Source organism: Anguilla anguilla, chromosome 17, assembly GCF_013347855.1.
Source record: "Anguilla anguilla isolate fAngAng1 chromosome 17, fAngAng1.pri, whole genome shotgun sequence".
Classification (NCBI taxonomy): Eukaryota; Metazoa; Chordata; class Actinopteri; order Anguilliformes; family Anguillidae; genus Anguilla; species Anguilla anguilla.
The window spans coordinates 10,080,443-10,106,595 of record NC_049217.1 but is presented as its reverse complement, the minus strand read 5'-3'; the positions used below and the strand labels follow the sequence as shown (position 1 = coordinate 10,106,595).

General features: G+C 45.0%; 1 protein-coding gene across 11 annotated transcripts in view; it reads right to left on the bottom strand.

The window, feature by feature from the left end:
* Positions 1-26,153, bottom strand: part of rbfox1 (RNA binding fox-1 homolog 1) — a 403,255-nt gene that overhangs the window by 214,730 nt on the left and 162,372 nt on the right. The gene's annotated exons all lie outside the window — the stretch shown is intronic.

Sequence of the window (26,153 nt, the reverse complement as noted above, 5' to 3'; positions counted from 1 at the left end):
TTATTTTGAGGAAAGAGAAACAGAGCGGTCCTTACGTGGGACAGCACTTCCAGGGGAGCTGGCGCAGGGAGACTGCAGGCAGCCGATAAGCTCAGAGGAGTCAGGGTCGCAAGGCTGGGGGGGGGGCCTCGGCCGCTCACCCAATCCCCCCCTTCCTAGTGCAGCGCCTCGGCCAATAGCGAGTCGGCCCGCGGGACTCCTGGCCCCAGTCAGCACCACGGCGTTTCTGGATCACAGGGCTTGGGTTGGACGCGCCAAACCCGAGCGCCGCCCCATTCGCGTTTCTCATAAACCTCTACGCGTCTTCATCTTTCGGGGTTTTTTTTTAAATTTTATTTTGGGGGAGGGAGGGAGGGGTCATATTTATTTTGGTGGCGTTTGTTTTCAGCCGGAGCCTAATTATACGCGCTCCGCCGAGCGCGGCTGACCCGCCCAGCTTTTCCCGGCTCTGGCGGCCCGAACGCGTGGCCGCGTGCCAGGAATTAGCATGGAGGAGGAGGAGGAGGAGGAGGGGAGGAGGAGGGGGGGGAGGGGGAGGGGGAGGAGGAGGAGGAGGGGGAAAAGCATTAACGCCGCGATTTACTGACGGAGGTACAATATGTTTCTCGGCGAACCGGAGCGCGGGGGCCGGCCCCCCTGAGCCCTCCCGCCGTGCGCCGCGAGAGCGCGAGCGCCGGATACGCACCGCTATTAGCATTCCGCGGACGCGGACGACTTCTGGCGTTAGCGTTTAATATTTCCTTTCAGAAAATTAAATAAATAAATAAATAAATAAATACGGCCATCTGGATGTGTAATGACAACGTGGAGGCTTGTGTGAAAGGTGAGAGGGCAACCCAAACTCAGCAGTGGGCCCAGGGGAGGGCTAGGCCGAGCGAGGCAGGCATATCAAAAGCCCGGCTCTTTGGCCAGTGGCGTCGGTGTTGGGCTCACAGTGCGCCCTCACGAAGCCCCAGCCCCAGCCCCAGCCCCAGCACCAGCCCCAGCCCCAGCCCCAGCCCCAGCACCAGCCCCAGCCCCAGCACCAGCCCCAGCCCCAGCCCCAGCCCCAGCACCAGCCCCAGCCCCAGCCCCAGCCCCAGCCCCAGCCCCAGCCCCAGCCCCAGCACCAGCCCCAGCCCCAGCACCAGCCCCAGCCCCAGCCCCAGCCCCAGCCCCAGCACCAGCCCCAGCCCCAGCAGCAGCAGCAGCAGGCCTGACCCCGGCCGACAGCATCCTGAAGAGTCCGTTCGGCTGCTTTTTCTGTCAAACTGTCAGCAGGGGTGGCTGCGTTAAAGGATTGTCTCAAACATTTTCATCTAATTTAAATTACAAAAAAACGAAATCACATTTTCGGGCGAAGGTCTGTGTTTGAGATGAAACGCAGGTAAAGTGGAAAGATGGAGGCTCCCATCAATGACACGTGAAGAAGCAGATGTCCACCCACTAACTCTCCCTGGGGCTTGCTATCTCAGAGATTTATACCTTTAAGTGCATAATGGCACGAGGTTGGTCTAATATGAGCATAACCATGAAAACATAGGATCTTTTTTCCTTTTACAGAAAAGACCACACTGAACAATTGGTTTATATAAATACAGTCCTTCTTTCTTGTTAATTATCCCCATGATTTTATCCCCATTTTAAAAATAGGAACAAATGACGCAGCTCAATTAATGTACGAAAGTGCAAAAAAAGCTACATTAACACAGGGATGAGTGCATTTTTCATTTCATGCCCGATAAAGTTGGATGAGGCTAACCCCACAATTACACTCCCCCCCCCCCCCCCCCATCCCAATCAATTCTAATCTATAGAACGAGATGTAGATACAATTCCATCATTGATGTGACTTATCTTCCTGTGCTAGGGCCAGAGGAATTCCTACCCAAACTTTAAAAATTTTTTTTTTTTTAGCAAATATATATTACACATAAGCAGTGTGCCCATACCAGGCCCAACCAAGCTAGTCCAGGCTGTTGTGTTTGATGTAGAAGTTCTACCAGGTCTTTTGACTGTTTTCAAAGTAAATGAATCACAAGGACCTGAGAGCTAATGTTGTCGAGCTTATCAGTGTATCAGTATAATCACCTAGGCCCTGGCCCCTGAGCTATCACATTCTTGGTTTCATGTATTGTACTGTATTGTGGAATAAAAGTGCACATAGAGTAATTGGGGGCTGAAAACTATGGCAGTACAGTCAGCACTAAACAGCCCCATCTGGGAGATGTGTGCACACATGCACACTAGGAAGGAGAGCCATTCAAATCCTTGATAACTGTACACCGCCATTGTATTCCTCATTCCAGAGGTTGGATCTTTTTTTTAGAGATTTGTGTGCTTGGTTTTGTATTTATATTCTGTTTGTTGATCGATATATGAGCCCAAGAGATGAAGGAAAATGTCAATCAAATGTGCAACGGACAATAAAGATGTCCACTCTATTCTAGATGCAGCAGGATGTGTCTAGGTTGACAGAGTAGAAATATGGAGCAGCACTGTATCGGTTTATCAGTGTACCACACGGCCCTGGTCTTGGTTCCCTGAACTTACAGAGATACTTATTACATTATTCATTTTGCAATCTTACCTAGAAGCACTTGCAATCGAAAGTACATAAGTGCATTCAACAGGCTTACAAGTACAGCAGTAACTACGGGAAAGGATAATTAACACTCTTAGCTAGAAACAGTAAAAATACAAGAGCGAGAATTGAGTTCATTACATTACATTAGTCATTTGGCAGACACTCTTATCCAGAATGACGGAAAGTAGAGGAGAACATCAGTGTTACTCTCAGGAATACGAGTGATACCAACAAGAAAGCCCAGAGAACCATTTATAAGCACTAAATGTAATATTGACCTAACAAACTACAAATTGCATTGTACCAAGAAGGCATGATTGGACAGCTCTTACACAGCTATCCTTATATCATTATCCAAAAGGAAATCCAAGGAAAGAAAGTGAAAAATATAAGAATATGTAAAAGGGGTCAGGGGAGCCATGGTGCAATCTGAAGAGGTGAGACTTCAGTCTTAATCCAAAGATGGGCGGGGTTTCTGCTGTTCTGAAGGCGGTGGGAAGCTCATTCCACCAATGGGGACCCAGAACAGACAGGGGTGGGGCACCAGATTTCCAGAGGTAGCAGAATGAAGAGGTCTAGTAAGGTGTGTAGGGTCTGATGATCTTTTCAAGATAAGATCAGACTGCATACTGTTATATAATATCTATCCATATGTAGTTTGACATTTTTTGTTGTCTAACATCTGGTATAGTACAGCACAAATGTAGATATTAATTCAGATTTGAGGGGGTCTGTTTCTCTTATGGCAATGGAAATAAGAAGGCAGAGTAATTTTAGGTTTTCAGGTGGCCCAAAGTGCACCATGTCAGCTCTCTATTTCTAGAGGGTGTTTGCTCCATCCTTCACAGCTGACAGACACAAGATCCAATCCACACTGGTCCCCGAAGCTTGACCAAAAAATAAAATCAAGATTTTTTTTTTCTTATTTGACAAACACAGTTTGGTGAGTTCATTTTGATGATTGCTGAAAAAGCATTTCATTGCAAGCCAGAGCGAAGGAATCATTCATTGAATCTGAGCCACACACTTCAGCTTCCTATTTTTTAACCAGTGATAGACGAACAGAAAGGCACCACCCTTCACGTGATGCCAGATCCTTTCCCAAACCCGGTTACATACTGCGATGAATGTGGACATCATTGTGCATAAAACGTCGCCACGGTGCTCTGAGTTCTGCAGTTAACACAATTTTGAAAAGGAAAAGGTTCTATTTTTCCCGTTAAACCTCCGCAAAACGTCTCCTCCTGGCTCTCGTGCCCCCACCTCCACCGGTTGTTTGTTCTTCTAATTAGGAAGCCGGGTCTGCAGCTGAGAAGGGCTGGGACCCCAGGAGTTGCCTAGCAACTAAGCCACAGGCAATCTCGGGGCACGCTTTCATACCTGCCGCTCGGCTGCGAGCCGGTTCGCCTTCCGATGCCTCACCTAAGTGTGAGGAAGCCCTTTGGTTTCCCGCCGGTTAGCAGTCACTCGCCGTCAGAGTCCCGGCGCGGTAATTAGCACTTCTGAGCTCGCAGTCGCGTTCCGAGGGTCTTCAGCACGGCCATGTTTTTGTATCGCTGCCTTTGTTTTCCGGTCCTAGGCTGGTCCCGTCCTCTGGCACCGCCCCAAGCCTGACGAAAAACGGAACCTTTGGCGAGAACGCCTCCGTTTTTTTATGGCGAGTCGCCGGTTATGTTTGCGCGCCTCCCTCTGCTGTAACGGGGATGCTGTCCCTTTACGACTCCACAACGCTCCCCGGCTCCCTCTTACGCCACACACAGGCTTCACCGCCATTCTTCTCCACCGCCTTTTCTGACCGACGCCAAAACAGCATAACGCAAAGCCATCCCACGGCCATATGCAGCTTTTTCCATCAGGAGATTTACCGGGAGGGTCAAAGATGCAACATCGCCACCTACTGTAGGGAGTGGGAAGCGCTTCCTTGCCAGACGGGGCTGGCTACAGAATGTCTACAAATCCACCTCCAAGCGCTAGCACTGGAATAATTCTTATGGTTTATATTAACATCAAAATCCCCCATTCCGACCTAATTTTGGCACGTTGAATCACGATTGCAGGCTCGCCACTTCACTGCTACACCTGCAGTCAATTTGAAGGGGGCTGCTCATCAGCACCAGTCATGTGAGCGGCAGGCTGCTTCTTTTGTGCAAGCTAAGCTACCGCAACTGCAGCATCGAGCCAGAGGAACACACAGCTGCTGCACGCAGGGCGCAACACCGAACCGGGCGCACGAGTCGCCAGCAAGCAGTGAGACGGGGGGAGCGGTTCCCTGGTAACTCAACCCCTCCCCCCCCATAGGTGACGCTACAGTACATTGCCTGTTATCACGTGGGACTGCTAGCCCCAGCTGGTACTGGCAGGATGCAGATTGGATCCAAGGCCTTAGGATGCAACACAGCAATTCACCAGGGAATGAAATGAACTTTTTCACCCGCTGGCCAGAGTGGCTTGTGGATTCTAAAAAATAACCAGCCATTTTCAACATTTTACCAGCCACATTACCTACTCACTGCACTCACTGCAGCACACCGGCGCAAGTACGTCAGCATGAGGGACCGCGGCGGCTCCACGCGAGAGCGTCCTCGAGCAGGCCTGTAACGCGGGGCGTCGATACGGCACGGCCCCTCTCAGAACGCGGAGGCTTTTCACGCGGAGCCGCAGAGCTTCACTTCGGGGGTCGGCGGCGATGCGAGCCGCGGCGCTGGGTTTTATCCGCCAGCGCCCGAGCGAGAGCTCCGTTCAGCCGCTTCACCCCCAGAAGCTTCCCACGCCTGCCCGCGCCGCGCTACAGCCAGCGCTAGCAGTATATTAAAATATAAAACGCCAGTACCCAGGGAATGTATTTTAAGCATATGACAAAATGAATTGCATACTATATATCAGGCTTGAGATAGCGTATTGTCCTACAGTCTCCGTGAAATGTTTAATGCCTTCATTAACGTGTCATAGCATTTTCAAATAAATCAGTCATGAGCGAGTGCAATGCTTTATCGGTGAAGGATGAAATAACCCATTGTGCAAAATTCTACTTTGAAATGTGACATACTGCAAGTGCGGGGTTTTTCATGCATAGAAAAATTTAAGTTGGCCAACTTTCTGATTTCCCAGTCTGCCCTGGAGAAAATATAAAAAATTAGCAAGACAAACAACCATTTTACTCCCATCTTTTGATGAGCACATTGCAATCTAAAATGCCAGTGTTCTGACCAGTAGGTGGCCTGGTAGGTAAGGCCATATTGGCAAAGGTAAAACGTAGAAGTAAACAGAACAAGAGATCCTAAAGACAATTAATTTGTGCTAACCGCTGCCACTGTGTGTGTAAACAGTAAGCACTTCCTTTTGAAATATTAGCCACTCATGTTATACATTTGGTGACTAATAGTGATTACTGATACAGTAAGATCATGCAGTAAGAAAAGATGAATGCTTTCTTTAGTAAGAAAAAAAAAAGAAAGATGAAGATAAATGGTGAAGGAGTAGGCTAACGTTAGCTAACTAGAGCATAAAGTCACAAGGAACTGCAATTTTGTATCCGTCATTTCACAATAGCTACAGCAACATCAAAAAGATTTCATGTACCAATAGGATATTTATCAGTGTTTTTTTTCTTCTTTTTTTTTACTTTCAGCACATTAAATACAGTCTGGGCCTACAGCATGCACAGGCACTCCAACAGTGCCAAGAAATGAGTCTCCCAAACTCTGGTGTTTAGGCATATTCCAATAAAATGCACCCTAATGCCATATGATTTACATTTGTAAATAATGTCCATGTGTGTCTCATGTTTTAGGAACACATCCAACATAACATAACCAGCATAAATCGGTTATTACCTGTAAGTAATACAGTATCTCAAATTCCAATACAGTTCACGAGTTGCTAAATATATATGAAGGCGTATTTTGTTAAACCGACAGATTACACAGTTAACTCACACAGCTAGCTCACCTCGCCTTGTTTATTGGGTTAGAATTGGTCCCTGATATTAAGGTGGAAATAAGAGCAGGCAGACCACAGCAGACTCCCCACGAGCAGGGCTGTAGACCTTTACCATAACCGTACATTTATTAAACTGAAATAAAAGATGCCTCAGAACAGCCAGTAGGTTGGGACTAGTGGCCACTGATTCTACATAGTTCTTATTCAGGTGGACCTCATTTAGCATGCAGTGGGACATGAGCTCATACACCACAGCAGAACCAGAACACCGCGGGATCAAACCCACAGCAGAACCAGAACACTGCGGGATCAAACCCACAGCAGAACCAGAACACTGCGGGTTCAAACCCACAGCAGAACCAGAACACTGCGGGTTCAAACCCACAGCAGAACCAGAACACCGCGGGTTCAAACCCACAGCAGAACCAGAACACCGCGGGATCAAACCCACAGCAGAACCAGAACACCGCGGGATCAAACCCACAGCAGAACCAGAACACCGCGGGTTCAAACCCACAGCAGAACCAGAACACCGCGGGTTCAAACCCACAGCAGAACCAGAACACTGCGGGTTCAAACCCACAGCAGAACCAGAACACCGCGGGATCAAACCCCCCACCGTGTAACCGCTGTCGTGCCCTTAGGCATGGCACTTATCCTGAGCAGCTTAAGCAAACTCACGCCCAGCTTGTATTAATGGCAGTTTATTATTCATTTATATAAGACTACATTTAAAAAGAAGGTAAGAGAATGTTCTACACGGAAGCATAAAAATAACATGCGAGGAGCGCCTTTAACTGCCGTCTGCGCTCCCCGCCCACGGAGCAGGCGCCGTCCCACGGCAGGTGTGCCGCGTACCTGTCGGCCCGAAGGCAGAAGAATGGAAGAGGACGAGGAGCAGAGCGCGTTACATAACGGTGTAAAAAGTGCAGGGGATAAGCTCCGCCTCCCGCCGACTCCTCCCCCCACCCCCCTTCTCCCTCCCGCCTTCACACGGAGGATGAGCAGGAGCGTGGCAACAGCGGACACGCTCGGCTGGCTCCCATCACAGCGAGCGCGCTCGGACGTCCCCGTAGGGCTGTTTCGTACGGCACGGTATAAAAAAGCTCCAGCATTAAAATGTGCGATGAGGACAGTTACGCGAGAAGCCCGGATTAAATAACCGAGATGTCAGATGAATTTCGTCCGTAATGTTGAATAAATTGGAAAAAGATAAAGCAATCATTTTTTATCTAAATGTACTGGGGTTTTAGCTAGTTTTATTTTAGATGAGATCTGGATGTTAACTAAATGAACTGCACCACATAAATGCTTGGCGTTAATTTATGAAAACTTTTAATTTTTGTTAAATTAAAAAAAACTTTGATTAATCCAAGAGGGATCTCTGTGTTGTTTGTTTGTTTGATAACACAGTTGACTCAACACTGGTGTTAATTTAACTCTAACAAAACTTTTATTAATCCAAGAGGGATCCCTAAATTGTTTCTTTGATAGCACAGTTGACTCATAACTGGCGTTAATTCAACTCTAACAAAACTTTTATTAATCCAATAGGGGGCTTTATGTTGTTTGTTTGAAAACACAGTTGACTCAGCACTGAACGTTTAACAGTTTGTTTGAAAATATACAACTTGTCCGATACAGCTAAGCAGCTAAGTCAGTTAATAACAGCCAAAGAAGCGTGCTTTTACATTGTGATGCATCTGTACAACATTAATCTCATTTAACCACACAGTGCTTCAATGCAGAACGCTAATGTCATACATCTGCCGCACAGAAGTTACTGGTGAATGAGAGGAAAGGGGGGCATACTTGTCTAACACTGATAAAACGGAGGGGATTAATAACCTGTTTTATACTGCGCGTCTGTCATGCCAGTGCGGCTAATTTTCACTTTGTATTTCTGGTGGCCCAGGGTACGCTATTGTATGACACGACACAGCGGGACCTGTACCTTTACATAACATGACTTTTACATGAGACTTCACAACCCGTTAGCCTGAACTCATTTACATGACAAAGGAGAAAGTTTCCGCCAGAGCGCACAGTACAGTGGTGCGGTGCTGCCTGTGCATGCAGTGGGATGTTTTGACTGACTCAGCCCCGAAGGTAATGTGATTATAACACCATGTTGCTTTCAGGTACATTTTTACTTGTACGGCTAAATCGCAAAAGCTAGTCTCTTTCTCTCACGTGTGCATGGCTACAGATCTCCTCTGGGTGTTTTCAGTGTCCACGACAAACTCTGCTTCTGGCCATTCTGGAATTAATTATGATTTTTTTTAAAATTGTTATTAACCATCTCCCATACATGGCTCAGTTTCTCCCCGTAATCTTCCCATTACACACATAAAGATTAATGCCTAAACCCGGTGCACCTGTTGACTGAGTGAAATACTCCTCGCCATTCGATCATCTTTGCTGCGTGCTTTCCAAAGCCCCCCTCATTCGTCTGCTCCAGGTTCGCTCAGCGCGAGCGTCGTGAACATTGGTTATCGGGTCGCCAACTGCCCACGCCTAAACCGCCAAACGCTGACAGAAAAAAAAAAAAAATCAATCCTGTGACGCCATGCAAATTAATTATTTAACATCTGCATAATGTTCAGTAGTAAACTTGAGAGGAACATCAATGAACGTCCTTCACTGCTGACTGCTGCTTACACTAGCAAATGCCCTGGCAGGGGAGCTTAAGATTCGCCGCGCAACCGAGCTCTCGTGAGATCAACGGACACGCTTCATTGGTTCGATTCCATAAGCGGAGAAACAGTAATAAGCAAATGTTATGGACTGAAAAGTAGCACAACAGAAACTGCCTTTTTTTTACATTTTTTTTTTTTTTTTGGGAAGCATGGAAGAGTTCCAAAAAGATGTTAACTTTGTATCACAATTGCGAGGTCCATCAAGATTGAGCAACATTGTGTATGAATGCAGATCCCTACTAAAAAAGTCATTTGCATGTGATCATAAAGAGGTAGAAAAGGTCAGTGCTTAATTGGTTGTAGTGTTGCCTTGGGATGGGAGGGGTTTCGGTCGGCATTAGCAACCCCCTTCGGAGCTGCACATAAGCAAACTCAACTGATAGACAGGACAGTGTAAAAAAGAAGCAATGGTTTGATATGCATTTTATTTTTTGAGGGTGGGTAGGGGGGAGGGGGGGGTATAAAAGGGGCATGTGCTTGTCTGAATCTTTCCAAATTGATGGATTATGGCAAAATGGTAATATGCAGGAACACAATTTTTGCATTCCAATTCAGGAGAAAATACGTGCAAAAATTTGAGGTATAAACAAATACAGAGAAAACTACACTTACATTTTCCAGTAATGTTAATGGCAATTATGCATGTGGTTTCCTGGTTTCATCGTCTACCACCCTGCTATGCCGTTGTACTAATATTTGTTTTAAAATAACAAACAAAAAGCCAATTTTGCTTCACATAGCTCGGCCATAAAACTAGGAGCCTCCTTTGCCCAAAAGTAGGTTTATTGTGTCCTATGAGGATTGTGGGAGTATGAGTTTTAATTAAGGTTTGATAATATGGCTATGACGGCATCTACAGTACATCACACACAATGAGTAGTGGATTCATGGCTATTAAAAAGATGAAAATCGGGACTGAATATATTTCATGCATGGACCAAGCCAGTCTGGTTTCAGCTGTTCAATGAAACCACAGTACAAGAAATGACTATATGGACATCCTTATCTATCAACGATAATCTGTGAAGCACATTTGGAATTTTTGATCAGGAATTTCTGATAGGCTGACACACTTTTCTGTGTAAAGTAGAGGTATAGCAGAGAATCCAGATTTGTTAACACAACTACTGAGGTCTGAGCATTTTGAGGAATCGTGATCCCAAACCTAATATATATACTAGGTACCCAACAGACTGGAAAATGATTTTTCAGACTGAAAGAAAAAGTGACCTTAGATGTTCTTAGATGATTCAGGATTGTATTTTTATGGGGTTTTTTCATAGCATATGTAAACCAAGGTATAAGGTATAAGTGTGTTTTACCTATTACTCAGCAAATGGTGTTACAAAGCAAGAAATATTTACATTTTCTGAAGGGAATATTAAGCAAATATGTCAGGCATTATACGATTGTGACAAAAAAAAAAACAGTATAATATTGATTTTAATTTTGTTCTGTTGTGGTAAAATAACCAAAAAGTCACACATCATGAAATGCCTCCAGAAATGGGTAATAGGTGCTGGGCACAATATATCCCCAATGTTCTGTCACTATCTGACATCGTTAAGCTCAACAAATTTGCTGTGGAGGCAGAAAGGGAAAAGGTTTTTTTTTTTTTTCGTGCTGAAAATTCAACAGCCTGGGCCTTAAATTGTCTCCATCCCACCCCGCCCCCCCCCCCCCCCCCCCCCCCCTCCCCTTGCGCCCCCCCTCCACCCCCACGTTTCCCAATAGCTCCTCACTTACTACCCCGAAAAGTGTCAATGCAGCATTTTTACAAAATTCACTCTGAAAAACATCAATTCCACCTCCAGCCGGGTGTCCGTGAAAAAAGCAGCTACGTGGACAGCTTTAACCGTGACGCTGCCGCAGCTCTGACAGGACAACGGCGCTCTTTAAACGACAGCTTCCGACCCGCAAAAAACCCTCATCTGCTCCGGCAACACCGAACGGAATATCCACTAAATCGCACAACATCTGCACTGCCAGAATAAATAAGCCCGGGGAGGAGTCTCCGTCTCCGGCTTCATTGGTAATTTACGTCAAATGCAAATAATCGTCACGGGGGAGAAATACGCGATGCTGCGCTGACGGAATGTGGAATCTGCAAAACGGACGATGGAAATTGGGCTGGGCCCTCGCGCCCAGAAATCCTGTCCCAATTCTATTAGCCGTTAAATCAAATGAATGCTAATACAGCATACATCCAAACCGTACTTAATTTATATATTTTATATATATATATATATATATATATTTTTTTTTTACAGGGGGTCATAATGTGAAGGTTATGAGATTTTTTACCAAGATGGCAGATGAACAGCAAACATCAAACTGCTCTCCCAGAACAACTGAGCTTTGCAAAGAGACATCACACTGCTGAAATAATTCTGAGTGATCATTACTGACTGCAGTAAGATCTTGCACGCTGGAGCGAAATGGGGAGGAGGGGTAAAATAAAATAAAATTATTGACACTGACATTAATTTGCTCAGAGAACACGTCATTTCAATCTACTGCTGCAGGAATTAAGCATGCAGCCTCTTAGAAAAGCCTGTTTGCTTTGAATTCAAAGACAAACATCTTGTACATTATTTATTTGCAAAGCAGATGCTCCTTGTGCAGAGTGAATTGAAGAGCTTAGTTATATTTACATACTGTCCATGAGCGCAGCTGAAGGCTAACTGAACGCTAACCTTCCCAATTCAGTTTCAAACCTAGTTAACATACCCTGTAACCTACTCCTGTCTATTAACTGGGCTAGTTAAGCAGGGCTTAGCTTGGTTAGAACATGGATTGGAGCAGAGATGTTCTGCGGCCCATGGGGGGCCATTTTTGATTTATAACATGAGGCTCTCTCACCTCCCTGTCTAGCAGCCATTATACAGGGTATTCTTAAGATCCTGAAAACTTTACAATCGCGACTAAAAATCCTGTAGTGCACGTTAGGCATGACTTGCAAACTACAGTGTGAGAATACGCAGTGTTTGGCATTGCATGCTTTGAGGAAGCATGTGCTTGACTGCACTCTCATGAATGGATAGTAGAGAATGCAGCAATGGACACTGTTATAAATGCATGATTGGGCATTCCAAATATAAGAGAAAAGGATTAAAAATGTTCTCAAAATACATGCCATAGCACTTCCTGTTAAGAGTACAGGGTTTCCCCTGCTGTTACGGCCAAATTTCCAACCCTGGTTTTCTCTACCTGACCATCTAATCACCCCCCAGGACTGCTGTGTGATACCCGGGTGCCACACACTGGCAGAGGAATGCCACACCTCCGCCATAGAGCCTCTTCAGAGCGCGGGATAAAAAGTGCATAAACGCAGTGCATCATTATTGCCATGGAGTCCGGGGCCCTAGCCGCTGAACCGCACCGCGGCACGATGAAGCTCCCGGAGCCCCGAGGCGTTTATAATCGCCCAACCGCCTGGCAGAGCTCCCCGCGCGCGAGGACCCCCGGGTCGCGGCTCCAGAGCGTGACGCGCGGCGCTCCTTCGTCCTTCGCTCGCTCGCTCTCTTCTCTCTCTTCCGAGCCGGGGCCCGGGCGTCACGACAGCGTGTCTATGGCCATTAACCTCAACGAGCTCGACAGCGGAAAAGGCCAATTTTGCAGCGGCAGCCCCGCCGCCGCTGCACGCGCGGAGCCCGCGGTCATCCACGCGCGCGGAGGGGCCGGCCACGGGCGTAACGGGCCCGGCCGTAACCATCACGACCGAGGGGAAGGGATTCACAGTGAGCCGCATCACAGTCGTTCGGCAGAGACTCATCCGGAGTGCCTTACTGAACCAAGAGTGTAAGGGCTTTCATACAGGACAGACAGTGCAGTGGCACTACAGATAAGGATAACTGACACACTTAAGAGTCAGTTATCGTGTGATAAGAAATTCAAAGTCCCAACTGATCTGTGGGTAAACTAAACTGACAAGCATTCAAAATCACCACAAAACAGTCAAATCTACACACTGCTGACGACTATAGTTAGTTACCTACACACTACTCATGACTACAGTTAGTTACCTACAGTATACACTGCTCATAACTATAGTTAGTTACCTACACACTACTCATGACTACAGTTAGTTACCTACAGTATACACTGCTCATAACTACAGTTAGTTACCTACACACTACTCATAACTACAGTTAGTTACCTACAGTATACACTGCTCATGACTACAGTTAGTTACCTACAGTACACGCTGCTCATAACTACAGTGAGTTACCTACAGTACACACTGCTCATAACTACGGTTAGTTACCTACAGTACACACTGCTCATAACTACGGTTAGTTACCTACACACTGCTCATGACTACAGTTAGTTACCTACAGTACACACTGCTCATAACTACAGTTAGTTACCTACAGTACACACTGCTCATGACTACAGTTAGTTACCTACAGTACACACTGCTCATGACTAGTTAGTTACCTACAGTACACACTGCTCATGACTAGTTAGTTACCTACACACTGCTCATGACTACAGTTAGTTACCTACAGTACACACTGCTCATAACTACAGTTAGTTACCTACAGTATACACTGCTCATAACTACAGTTAGTTACCGACAGTATACACTGCTCTTGACTACAGTTAGTTACCTACAGTATACACTGCTCATGACTACAGTTAGTTACCTACAGTATACACTGCTCATTACCACAAAAGGTCTTGTAGGACACCTGCGGCTCACAGCTGATGAAATGTGGTTGGAAGTTATAACCCTGTTAGTGAAAATTAATGACATCATAGCAGCGCGAGTGCAAATTTAATCAAAGCGGTCCGAACTTGGGCATATCGGTAGAAGTGACCGTTTAATTTAATGCACAAGCAGGGATAAACAGGCGTTCAACTTCAATTTTGAATAAACCGCAGAATTGTGTTTTTCGAGACTCACTGGACCTGAACTATTACCTGGTTTACATGTGTAATACATTTCACTTTGACCACAGATATCTGTCTCTATCAATGGCAATTCAGTTGAATTCCCACAATCCATCTTCATGTCCTGGCATGTTAGCATGACACAGCGGCTGCTGTCATATAGGGTTACATTCTGCCAAGCTCACCGCAGGATACCTCCCAGTCTCAAATCTCTGTCTATGATATTAATCTATCTGTGAGGAAAAGCCTATACTCTCTCTTTCTCTTTCTCTCTCTCTCTCTCTCTCTCTCTCTCTCTCTCTCTCTCTCTCACTGCTCTCTGGGATGCAGAAAGCCTTTCTCTCTCTCCACACAATCTCACATTTCTTTTACTCACTGTGTATACATTTATGAGCGTTTGCTTATGCGTGTGAAATTCTTTGATGAATAAAATAGCAACAACGGTTGAAATACACGGCAGGGGTAATGAGCCATATTTGTGCGCTCAAAAAAGGGAAAATTAGACTTTTAAACTAATGCAATTGCTCAGAGAAAACATTTTTGTAAACAAGTAATTTTATTTTCCAAAAAGATAAACGTCAAAAATGATTGGTGTCTCTCTCTGTACACCCTCCCTTCACAGGGATAACACTAATGAGTCGTTTTCTGTACTGTTTCACAAGATTAACATATGAAGGGGTGAACATATTAGGTGGGGGCATCATTGGCTGTTCCTCCACCGCGATATTGCTACATCCTTCAGGCCTGCGCTTGTGGACTGCCCTCTTAAACTCAAACCTCAGCTTTTTAACTGCAAGTCTGGAGACCAAAGCATCTTGACTAATTCTATTCAGAAGACCGGTCATATTTCCAAATCGCATTCAGCGAAACCTGAATGGCCACCAGGGAATATCGTTTTAAAATTTCATGAAAATCGACTTTTGAGCATTCAGCCCCTTCGTCTCTTGTTCTTCTCTCCTGTCATAACGCCAACTTCTTTCCCCACTTAAAATATGTATAAAACAAAGCATGACCCGTATAACTGAATTAGTTCGTTGGTCCAGTAACAAAATGGACCAATGTACTGACGAAGCCAGGTCTGGGTTCAGTTTTCGCATCGTATTTTTGCCGATCGAAAGTCGTGACGGAGCTTTTGAGATTTACGTGCGACAGCGCCTTCGGAAATCAGAAACCGGGCCGGGTTTTTTTTTTTTTTTTTTTTTTGGCGCGGGCGCCCCCGAGAGTGAGAGCGCTCTTGGTTTATTAATTACCCGCCGCGGCAGCGCGCATGACCTCATCGCCCGTCTCAGGCCAGCCGCGCTAAGACTTATTGCGCGTCTGGATCCCGTCCAGCTCCGCGATCAATACGTCAAGCCTGAGTAATAGATGATAAATCGATAAGTTTAAAAAAATACAATTGATAAATATATCTGTACTCTCATTCTAATGCGCTTCCTGTAGGCCTGTTCCAAAGTGGGGGGGGGGGGTATGGGGGGGTTATGCAGATGTGCAGATAGAGAGCCGTGCCTCTGGGCCTTTCATGGGGCAGGAACTCCCCAGGGAAACTCAATGAAACAGCAAGATCAGCACAGGTTCTAAAAACAACCTAAGTATCGCTGCCAGTAGGTTATAACACTCACAGACATTGTGCCACCACAGACAAAGGCTTTGAGTAGTCTACCAGGAGGAGGCATGTGCCAATGTTTGCTTAATTAACAGGATGTGTTAACCTAAGGAATACACGTCAAATACTGCATATTAAAAGAGTGGTTGTGTCCCAGTTAATTTTAACCATTTTCAAAAATATCATACCTACAGAACAATGTCATACTTAGAGGGTCACCTCAACCATGAAGAGTATGCCTGTATGTGTGTATATGTACATGTATGTGTGCGTCGGTATGTGTGTATGCGTGTGGTGTACATGAGTGTGTACACGTATATGCGTATTTGTAGGTGTGTGTGTGTGTGTGTGTGTGTGTGCGCGTGCGTATATGCGTGTGGATCTACGGGGGAAACCCAGCCCAGATGGGGTCAGTCGCCGCCTCCCCTCAGTTGTTGACACTGTAATCTGTAATAGGATTACAATATCAGTCCTAATTACTTAATGATGACTAATTAGACCCGACGGCCGAGGCGACCCCGCGCCCCGGCTGGCTACCCGCCGCGCATGCTAACGCGCTGCCTCCCCGGGCCCCGCATCGCGCCGCGCTGCAGCCGCGCAGGTGAGCACGGGTTCGCTCGGCGCCACACGCATGCGTAAGCACGGGCCTCATGTGTCCCTTTCAGTGGACACTGGGGGGCCGTGAACGGAGACTTCCCTGGAATGACCGCACAGGCACAGACCTGCGGTGCGGGGACCAAACTGAGAGGAGGCCCGGACTGTAAACTGTAAACTCTACGTGGAGCTCATCTTATTTGTGAGGTTTCCTAGATTCACAGACTACAACAAGGCAGGGTTGCCACACTACAAATTTTTTCCCCTGAAATGTGGGGATACAGAAAAGTCATAACAGTACAGTAAAACGCAGAGGAAATTAATGAAATGGTGGTCAATGGTACGAGAGGAAAAATATTGCGCAGGTGTGCTGGGTTAGGAGAGTGAAGAGGGGGAGATTTGAAACATGTTTAAGGGGATAAAATTCCCGAGCATCTGGCAACGCCGGACAGCTGACTACCAATTTGCACATGAACATCCCGTCCTGAGAGTACGCCGGGGTCTGCCGGGGGATGTCGGGACACGGGAAAGCGAATTTAGCGCGCCGAACAGACGGGCGGAACACCGCGTTAAAAGCGTTTAAAACCGCGAGGAGGGACAAACAAGCGGCGCTCGCTCGCGCGCTCTCCCGGGCCGCTCGCCACGCGCAGGACGCCACAACAGGCTCACTTCAAGGGAAAGGAACTGATTTGGAAGGAGAGAAAAAAAAGAAGAAGGGGGGGGGAAGAAAAGAATCCTCTGCCTCAGCAATACTGCTGATCTCAACGATACCGAGATGGAGGGGAGGAGGGGAAAAAAAGAGAAAGTTTCCATTCCCAAACGGCCGGTTCATGTGCAAAAAAAACGGAGGAGCTAATTCGCCTTTACGCCCCTCCTTTTTCTACAGGCATTTACTGCCCCCTGCAGGAACGAGGCTGGCAGAGACAGAAATTGACACACCGCGTTGCCCGTTGTATATATTATAGTCCAGAGGTCCGCATTTCTGATCCTGGAGAGCTCCTGAGTTAATACAGTTGACTGCAGCTAACACGGCTAACCTTGTTTTTCAGGTCTCAGTTGATTACAGGTCAGAAAAATTAACGTACCCTGTGACTGACACGACTACACATCATACTTATTAGTAAAATGATTAGTGATAGCTAAACCGATGAAACAGTGTGTATTAAGAAACAATAATACTTTAATTTTTTGTTTCAAATTTACAGTAAGGACAGGTCGAATCGAATCCAATTTCATTTTTCCTACAGGAATATGTTGCAGGGATGCCTAAAGTTTGTCCATTAAAATAAAATAGAAATAATACTCAAGGCAGAACATGGATGCTTCCAGAGACCATGGTGTAGCTGCATTTTAAAAAGTGTGTTTACGTTTTTTATGATGTAAACTATTCACCTAGGAGACACCTTTATCCACAGGACATCTGCAAAGTTTATGTCACTGGACATCATTAATTTATTTTTACAGCAAATCTGGGATAGCTTGCTCCTACGTGCAAACATGCTGTACATTTTTTTATGATGCATTTGCCTGGGAGGCTCCCTAATCCAGGGCAACTTACACAGTTTAGAACCTGGATATCATCCATTTTAATCGATGGAGCCCAGAACAGCGTTTCTGCCAATGTCCCAGGGCGCAGTGTCCCAGCCGGGGATTCAAACCCGCACCGTACCGGCTACCGAGCCCCAGGATGGCTAACCGCCATGGGGAAGAAATGTTATTATCAATGATAAATGCATAATCTCAACAGGAAAGACAAAAAGCTTCTTTTTTTTTTTTTTTTTGTCGACGCCCCTGGAGAACCAAGTGAAGAACTTAAACAAGATGCAGTGAGTCAGTGGGGAAAAAGAGAAGCGGCAGAGAGAGGCTCCTTTAATGAGAGACAGTGGCTCAGAAGGGCCCACAGGACCAGGAAACGGGGTGCTGTGAAATTATAATTACGGGCTGCCTTTTCTCTTTCTTTTTTTTTTTTTTTTACCGATCCTGTAGTGTTGCTCTGGAAAATCGAATTGAGAAAAGATCAATATTTCTTTCTTTTTTTTCCAGGAGAGACCGCGTGTTGATGAAGAGACTTGAATTACCAAACTACTGTTCAATACGAACTCGCAGAATGAAGCGAGACTCCATAAATTTAATATCATCTTCTCTCTCTCTCTCTCTCTCTCTCTCTCTCTCTCTCTCTCGCTCTCTAACTCCAGACTACTCAAAGTGACTGAAATAAGGGTTTCATCTACTGTTTTCTCAGTTCTCGTTCCCGGCGTATACGCAAACTTATCATTTATGTTTGTGACGGACTGCCATGTATTCAGGGCGGGGGAGAAAGACACTCAACTGGTTTACCCAGTTTCACCTGGAGTGGAGGAAGCAAAGATGTCTCAAATATGTCTGAACAGACAGCAGTATTAGCTTTTCCATTAACTGTACCGATTAAAGGAACAAAGACTCCAAACAAAGCTCGTTTGATTACGCATACTGTGCTTAAAGCAGCAGATGCTGCTGTATTTTATAAATAGCACAAACACAGCTTTAATGACACCTTCAGGGGCACAACAAGGAAGGGGACATTTTGTTGTCAAACAAGCTCAGCAATCACTAGGGCTTTTCAGGAACAAAAAATGTAAAATTGCTTGCTTTGCTCATTATATTGTCATTATAATATTTCATTAATTTCCCCTTTGACCCGTGACCTATGACCTGGCAGAGGCCAGGTCCTTGACCAGACGGCTCAGGTTAGACGCCGTGGTCACGTATAAGGCCTCTGAGTGGAGTACAGACTGTAACATTAATTCTGCCTTTTCATCTCCATCCACCAACATAATGCTGAAAACCTCTAGAGATAAAAAATGAAAATTAATTCATTACAATTTAATGAATTAAGTCATTCATTTTATCTGCCTTTCACTGTTGATACAGGATTCATTCAAAGTGAGACGGATCAAAGAAAACTGATACACAGGAAATATTCATTTTTAAATAAGGGAAAACATGATAACTTAAAAGTAACTGTGCAGCAATTCAATGTAATAAATTTACCACACAACCCTTCAGGCACAAAATCATCTGCTTTCAGTGGATAAATTCAAGCCTTTGATGTCACGACTGGATAGTTCCTGAAAATGTATGAATTCCTTGGCCTGGGATCTTTCTCAACAGTAAATTCTACTATTCCCAGAACAGAGGACTTTTTAACTGTAATGATGTCAAAAAGAAGTGATGAGGCTGACCCTAATACAAGAGAATCAAAAATAGCTAAATGAACACTAGCACACGGTATGAAGTGTGAAGGACAAAAAATATATGCAGGTTATATCTATTAATTATCTTGGCATATCTTTAAAGTATGTTATTTGTACAATTACACTATTCCATATATCATTAGCGTGTATGTATAGAACTCTAGTATATGAAATACTGTCTAGCGCTCAAATCTGCAACATTCTGGTCAGAAATCCGTTCTCATGCACATAACATGACACAGTTGGGGTCAATTCCATTTCGCTTTAGGCAAATTTCTCACAGGCCATTATGGGCATGACTCAATTCACGTATTGAATTTCAGTTAATTTTCTGAAATGACCGATTTGAACAGGATTGATCCCAACCCTTCAGGTTCAGCTGTTGACGCGAGGACTGCCCCACCTAAAGAAGAATGCATTCTTGTACATCCATGCAAATGATTTAAATACAAATCATTGCTGTGGTCATTCATTAGAAAGGCAAGCTTCATAGCTCTTTTGCACATTTTTAATTCAACCCCAGGCTGATCATATTTGCAGGTCTGCCCCATCTCACACTTGTTTTTTGTCACTCTACAGTCCACCGGCTAAGGAGAGCATATACCATGCAGTTGGGACAGGCAGGACACAGGTACCCAAAAAAAAAAAACTATCCAAGGTGTTAGCTGCAAGATGAGGTGGGGAACACCCTGTCAAATGAAGCCCCCCCCCAACCATGATGCTACAGCTCTCAATACATCCCTCAATGCAAAATGCGCTTAAAAATAAGTATTGCACATTAAGACCACTCCACTTTTATTCAACAGACATAGAAAGGAAAACAAACAAAATGTAAATCTGCTATTTATAAGTAATATCCGTTGCAGATGTGGGGAGGGGGGGAGGGACAAAACATGATATATATGTTGCTATAAATACTGATCCTGATTCAAGCATTTCTATGCCCCCGCAAATCCCAGCAACCATTAAAGAAGATTCAGGCCCCACAATGCAATGCAGTGATGCTCATATATATTTAGCGACAGGCCTCTATAGCCCAATGCCTGCATGTGAAACCAGCAATGATGTTCCTTCGGAAGAGTGTAAACAGATTTCCCGTTATAACGGCCTAGCTGAGAGCTTTCCTTTTTAAATACCGCCCTCTAGTGCCACCTCATGGTACAGAAGCTGGATTCAGAAAACACATCGGCCGTACCGTTGCAGGTTATGAAGAATAACCTTAAAAAAAGAAAAGGCCCATACAGTACAGCAAGGCCAGGAGCAATACATATTAGAAACCAATCAACATTTGTCCTTTTACTTCTAAATATGTCCTTTTTGTCCTTTAGTATCTATAGAGCTCCAGTGGCAACCTTCATGTGCCTAACTCCAAGTCAGGGACTTTGAAAGCTGTCTTTTCCTGAATGATTTTTAACAAGCTCTTAACAAGGAGCCACAAATCCAAAACGAAAAAAAGAGACATAGGCTGTGCTCTGACATCACAAGTAAAAAAAATACTCTCAAGAGCACAGTTAGCCGTTGGATATTACTCTCGTCGTACAAATCAAAGCTCCTTTCTCTCAGTCGCCTGCTTTTTGCTTTTCCTCCTCCTTGTCCTCCCTTCCAGAGAGCCCTCTCGGCGAAATAAAGGGGCGTTCTAACCACCCTCTCGTCTACCCCGCATTTCAGAAGGACGGCTTTCATCCCCCCGAAGCGAACAGTGCTCAGCTCCCTGAATGCCGACCGCACCCCAACTCCCTCCTCACGCTAACACCCTGCCGGCGGAGGGCCCTCTCTCTTTACTCGCTGATCTCAGCGCTCTGCGATGTCGCCCGTCTGTTCTTCCCCTCCTCGGACGCGCGTAAAAAGAGCGGAGCTGACGGAGCTGGGACAGCGCCCTCTCCCTCCCAGGTCTCGTTCCATAAAGCGCGTCTCGAGCTCGTGCCCACGAAGCACCGCGCAGCGCCATAACTCGGCTGGATTGGCTGTCAATCGAGCAAGGATGCTGCACCGCCGTCTAATTCAATAACCGTCTAATAGGCGCTCCCAGAATTCAATCGAATCTCAAGGTCCCCTAAAATGACTTCCCCCGCGGCTGAAGAACCCCACCTCTGTAAAATGGTTTGATGCCTTTGTCCAACGCAGGCCTCAGTGCCATGGGTATTTCGCAGGGCACGTGACTCAAGATGATTTCAACTGGCATTCCCATCTAAATCCCCATGAGGTCACTGTAGGCAGTGAATTGTCACAATCACCGGAATACTTAAACAATTAGTGATCAATTCTGACCCTCATAAGGGCAATTATTTTATAATCCACCAGGTGAGAGGAAGAAATGAGACGTGGACATGATGTCAAACACAGACGAAAGTCTTTGAGCAACCAGGTGTAACAGTATCCTCCTGGTACACTGCACACTGGTGGAGTCAATTTACTTTGCACAGTGTGTAATGCATCCATACAGGCATAAAAACAACAATAGACACATCTGCAGACAAAGAAACATCAAATGTGGTGTGAAATGAACGGTGAGGGGGTTACTATTTCACAGTGCACGTCTGCAGTTCTATGCATTTAAAGCAGCATGTGACTGTGTTGGAAAGGCAAGGGGAGGGGCAATGTGATAACTGACTGACAAGAAGGCTCTTTTGACCGCTTTCTCAGGGATGACCTAATTGCAAGTGAGAAAATCACTTTGATAAATTGGCATCCATGTCTTGTCCATATAGGCCTAAACATTTCCTATTGGTCTGACCTTTGTGGGCACAGATTCCAGTGCACAGTTAAATAACATGCATGGCTCAAGATGACAAGCAAGTCAGGATAACATAAAAGACAAATCCATAGGGCTATATCTTCCAAACAACCCCCCATAAAACTACATTACCCACAAGCCCTCAGTAATGTATGGAGTTGGAAATCACAGATAGAAGATCCAGCAGAAAAAAACGTAAATAATAACCTATATAATTGCTTCAGCGCTTCCATTTATTCAGTAATTATTAGGGCTGCTGAGTGGCTCATAGCCTGTCGTTCTGATACTTAGTCCTGACTGTGCCAGTGGCAGCTGTGTCCAGTAAACGCCACAGGAAAGGACATCACTGGAAGCAGAGTAAGCATCTAGTAAGACTGGGATGCCCCCGGTTCACTCTGGTAGATCGGACGCCTGCAGTCTGACTGCGCCAGCTGCGCATGTGGCACATTCCTCCGATGCAGGCACAGCATCAGACGAGCAGCTGGTGCCCCGCAGGGCAACAGGAAATGGCGGCCGGTGGCACACACTTCAGAGGAAACTAAACTTTCCCCGACTAACTGACAACGTCGGGAGAATTTTTTAAAAAGCTGTGAATAAAAATGTTTTTTAAAGTAATTATTAATCGAGAAATAAGCCCCAAAAATCCATCCATTGTCCCCTTGTCAGACGCTCTAGTGTTTATCTGTATTTACATATTTATTGCATTTCTTTATATTCTACTGTGAAATGGCACTTTACGAACAACCAACAGCAAGTGCATGATAAGTAATCTTGGCAGCCACTCTGAAAATAAACATCCGTGTCCTTGCAATTGTCACGAGCAGAAGATGCCCGATTTTTTTTTCTGGCAGATATACACAGGAACAATGGGCCTGGGGGAAATTGAAACTGGAATCTCCGAACGCTGTCCCCCCTGTGCCACGGCGAGATAAACTCTGCATTGTGTCATATATTTCTGTTGATTTATTTTTATTTGTTTATTTTTTCTGCCTTTCAGACAGGCCTGTGTGTCAGCTCATTCAAAATCTCCTTTTTTCCGCCCTCCAAGGCCACATTAGCTCGGGAAACTTATTGGCGGTAAATTTTGTTGATGCGCGGGATATGAATCGGAGGCACGGGGGGCGGCGTCAGCGGCATCCTCTCCCCTCCGGTGGCTCATTCCACTCCTCCTGTTTATCTGACATGAGCAATGGGCGCTCAACTGGCTCACAAAGGTTGACAAGAGCGCTCTGCACGCCCACAGTGTCACTCAATATCCAGGATGCAATAGGAATAAATGATAAATATAGCATACGCGTGTATGATTAGGCCTTTGGGAGAAAAGGCAACAAAATAAAGAGGCAGAGCGAATCTTACCTCGAGTCTATGGAGCATTCGTCTCAACAAGATCATCAGTAACCGCATACGAGAACAATCCATATAAATCAGTAATTCTCTTCTTTTTTTTAGTAAAAACCAATTATTATCACTACCTTTCTGAGTAAAACCAATCTTTAAAATGACCTAGGAGGCCTACTAAATACAATAGCTAAGGAAAGTGCCGCTCAACGTTTGTCATTAGAATTAACCTATGTCAAGAAAAAAAGAAATTGTACAATACCATTAAAGAAACCTCAATGAGAACCATCTGTCCACATATTAGGCCTGTTTATCCAATTAACTGTTCAAGTGTTTAATTAAGCAATGCAAACTAAATCAGGTTGCATTAATATGCCCCTTTAAAAATCAAATCTCCTTCCACACAGGGCTCTGTGCATTACAGCCTGGATTCAATCAACATTTGTCCTTAACTATGACTTATAAATAAATGTTGGTTTTTCTTGACAGACAGTTTATGTTGTTGATTATCAAATTTCACATGCCAACATGTTTGTGATGGATGAAACACAAACACTTGCATTTATTTTTTAAGTCAACGTTAGGAACTTAAAAGTTTGTGTTTCATCCATCACAAACATGTTGGCATGTTTGTGATGGATGAATAGTCTCCTCAATCAAAGCCTTGAAACATGACTGTTATTCCAAATCCATGACCAGGATTCTGGAAAGTTCTTGCCTCTTTCTCCTAAACTTTGACAAACAATTATAAGCTAGGGTTGCTGTTTCCCATCACTATCACAACATTTTTCTCAGCAGGCAAACTCATGCGATAAGTAGATTTGGCTCCGCCTGTCACAAAAAGTTAAGCACAAATCCTAAGCAGTATGCCTGTAGGCCGTGAATTTAAGCAGATGGAAAGATAGTTCTTTTAGAGAGCTGATATCATTGTTGTGATCATCGTTTGAGATTGAGGATGCTCTCTGTTAATTCCTCTACTACAGCCAGCAAGAAAAATACACAAGAAAGAACATAAAAGGACATAAAATACTTTGAGGAATTTGAGACCTAAACTGAGTCCTAAATTCCTCAAAATGCACAGCTGTGTTTTTGACCATCTCCCCTGCCAATAACTGTTCCCTTTTAAATATAGAGGAGTCCTCAGAATATCAGGCTAACAGGAAAAAGGTGAAATAAATACATATGGCTTTCAATAAAGCGAGAAACCAATCTGTTTCTGTTTCAGGAAAATTAAACCTTACTGGATTGATACGTAAAAAAACCTTTCTTTAAACAAAGATTTAAGTTAATGCGGGCAAAGCTCATCAGTCCATTTGATCCAGGACTGAACTTACAGTCCTATTCACTTAATCACCAAGCAGTCCCATCCTCTTCCCCTCTCAGATCTGGCATTATGTCACATCTCAGGTCACACAATACCATACAACAGCCTGGATGAATGTCCAATGTCTAGGCTAAGCTGCACTAGCGGCAAGTATCTTGTGTTTTACCAAAAAGGCCATTTGCACTTAAAATTCTGATGAATGTCAGTTCTACACACAGTAACCGCAGATTAGGCTACATTGCTTGATTCTTTATGATTAAGACATTATTTAAGTCTGTGTTAATCCTGAGTTAAGACTTATGAACAGCTAGCAGCCGAATCATCAATGGCATTTATTTCTGCTTCTAAAACACAGACGACATCCTGAAATTCAGTAAAATCGACCCAATTACAAAACTGCTACTTAAAAAAATAATCTGCAAGTCATCAGTTAATAACAGGACCATCAGATTCATGCCATGGGCACATGAAAGGAAAGTATGGAATGTCAAAACCTCAGTAAAGAAGAAAATCCAACTACCTGGCAACAGACCTTCCCACTGTAAGCCAAAGGACTGGGGCTTCATCTTTGCTTTTGTAGACAATGACCGGGAGCTTAGCCAGACCAAAAAAGGGAATTGTCTTACCCTTCCATAATTCCATTATTCAGTCTCTCTTTTTTTTTTGGTCAGTTAGAGACCTGAATTCAGAATTCAAAACCATTCTATTTCTAAACCGCTTCCTTGAACACTTGAGCAATTTATCTGGAAGAGCGCTTCAAGTGCAGAGCTATCAACCCCAACTGGTGCCACGAATGAACTCAATTCATTTCCAAAATAAAATAGGACAATATTTCAAACGGGGCTTGTTTTTTAATGTACCGGTGCGTTAGGAAACGGTTGAAGACGAGTACGGTGGGGAGTCGGCGCACTGAGGAAGCCTGCTTTTCCTGCCTGACTGCATGCAGACGGCAAACGGCTGAAAGACGGAACTAATTCTGCGCCGCGGCGGAGGCGGTCTGTCCACGTCATCGCCGATGGGCAACGAGACGTCCACGATCTCGCCAAATGGAACACCGCCTCAACAGGATGAGCACCACCCCCCCCCCCCGGACACAAAATGGAGAAAGTGCAGAATGTTTCAGGGGACATGCCCCCCCCCCCCCCCCCCAACTTTGGAAAAAACATCAAACGGCCCGCTCAATTTTATCATGTTTGGTAGTACTGATCGTGTGCGTCCCCCACCCCA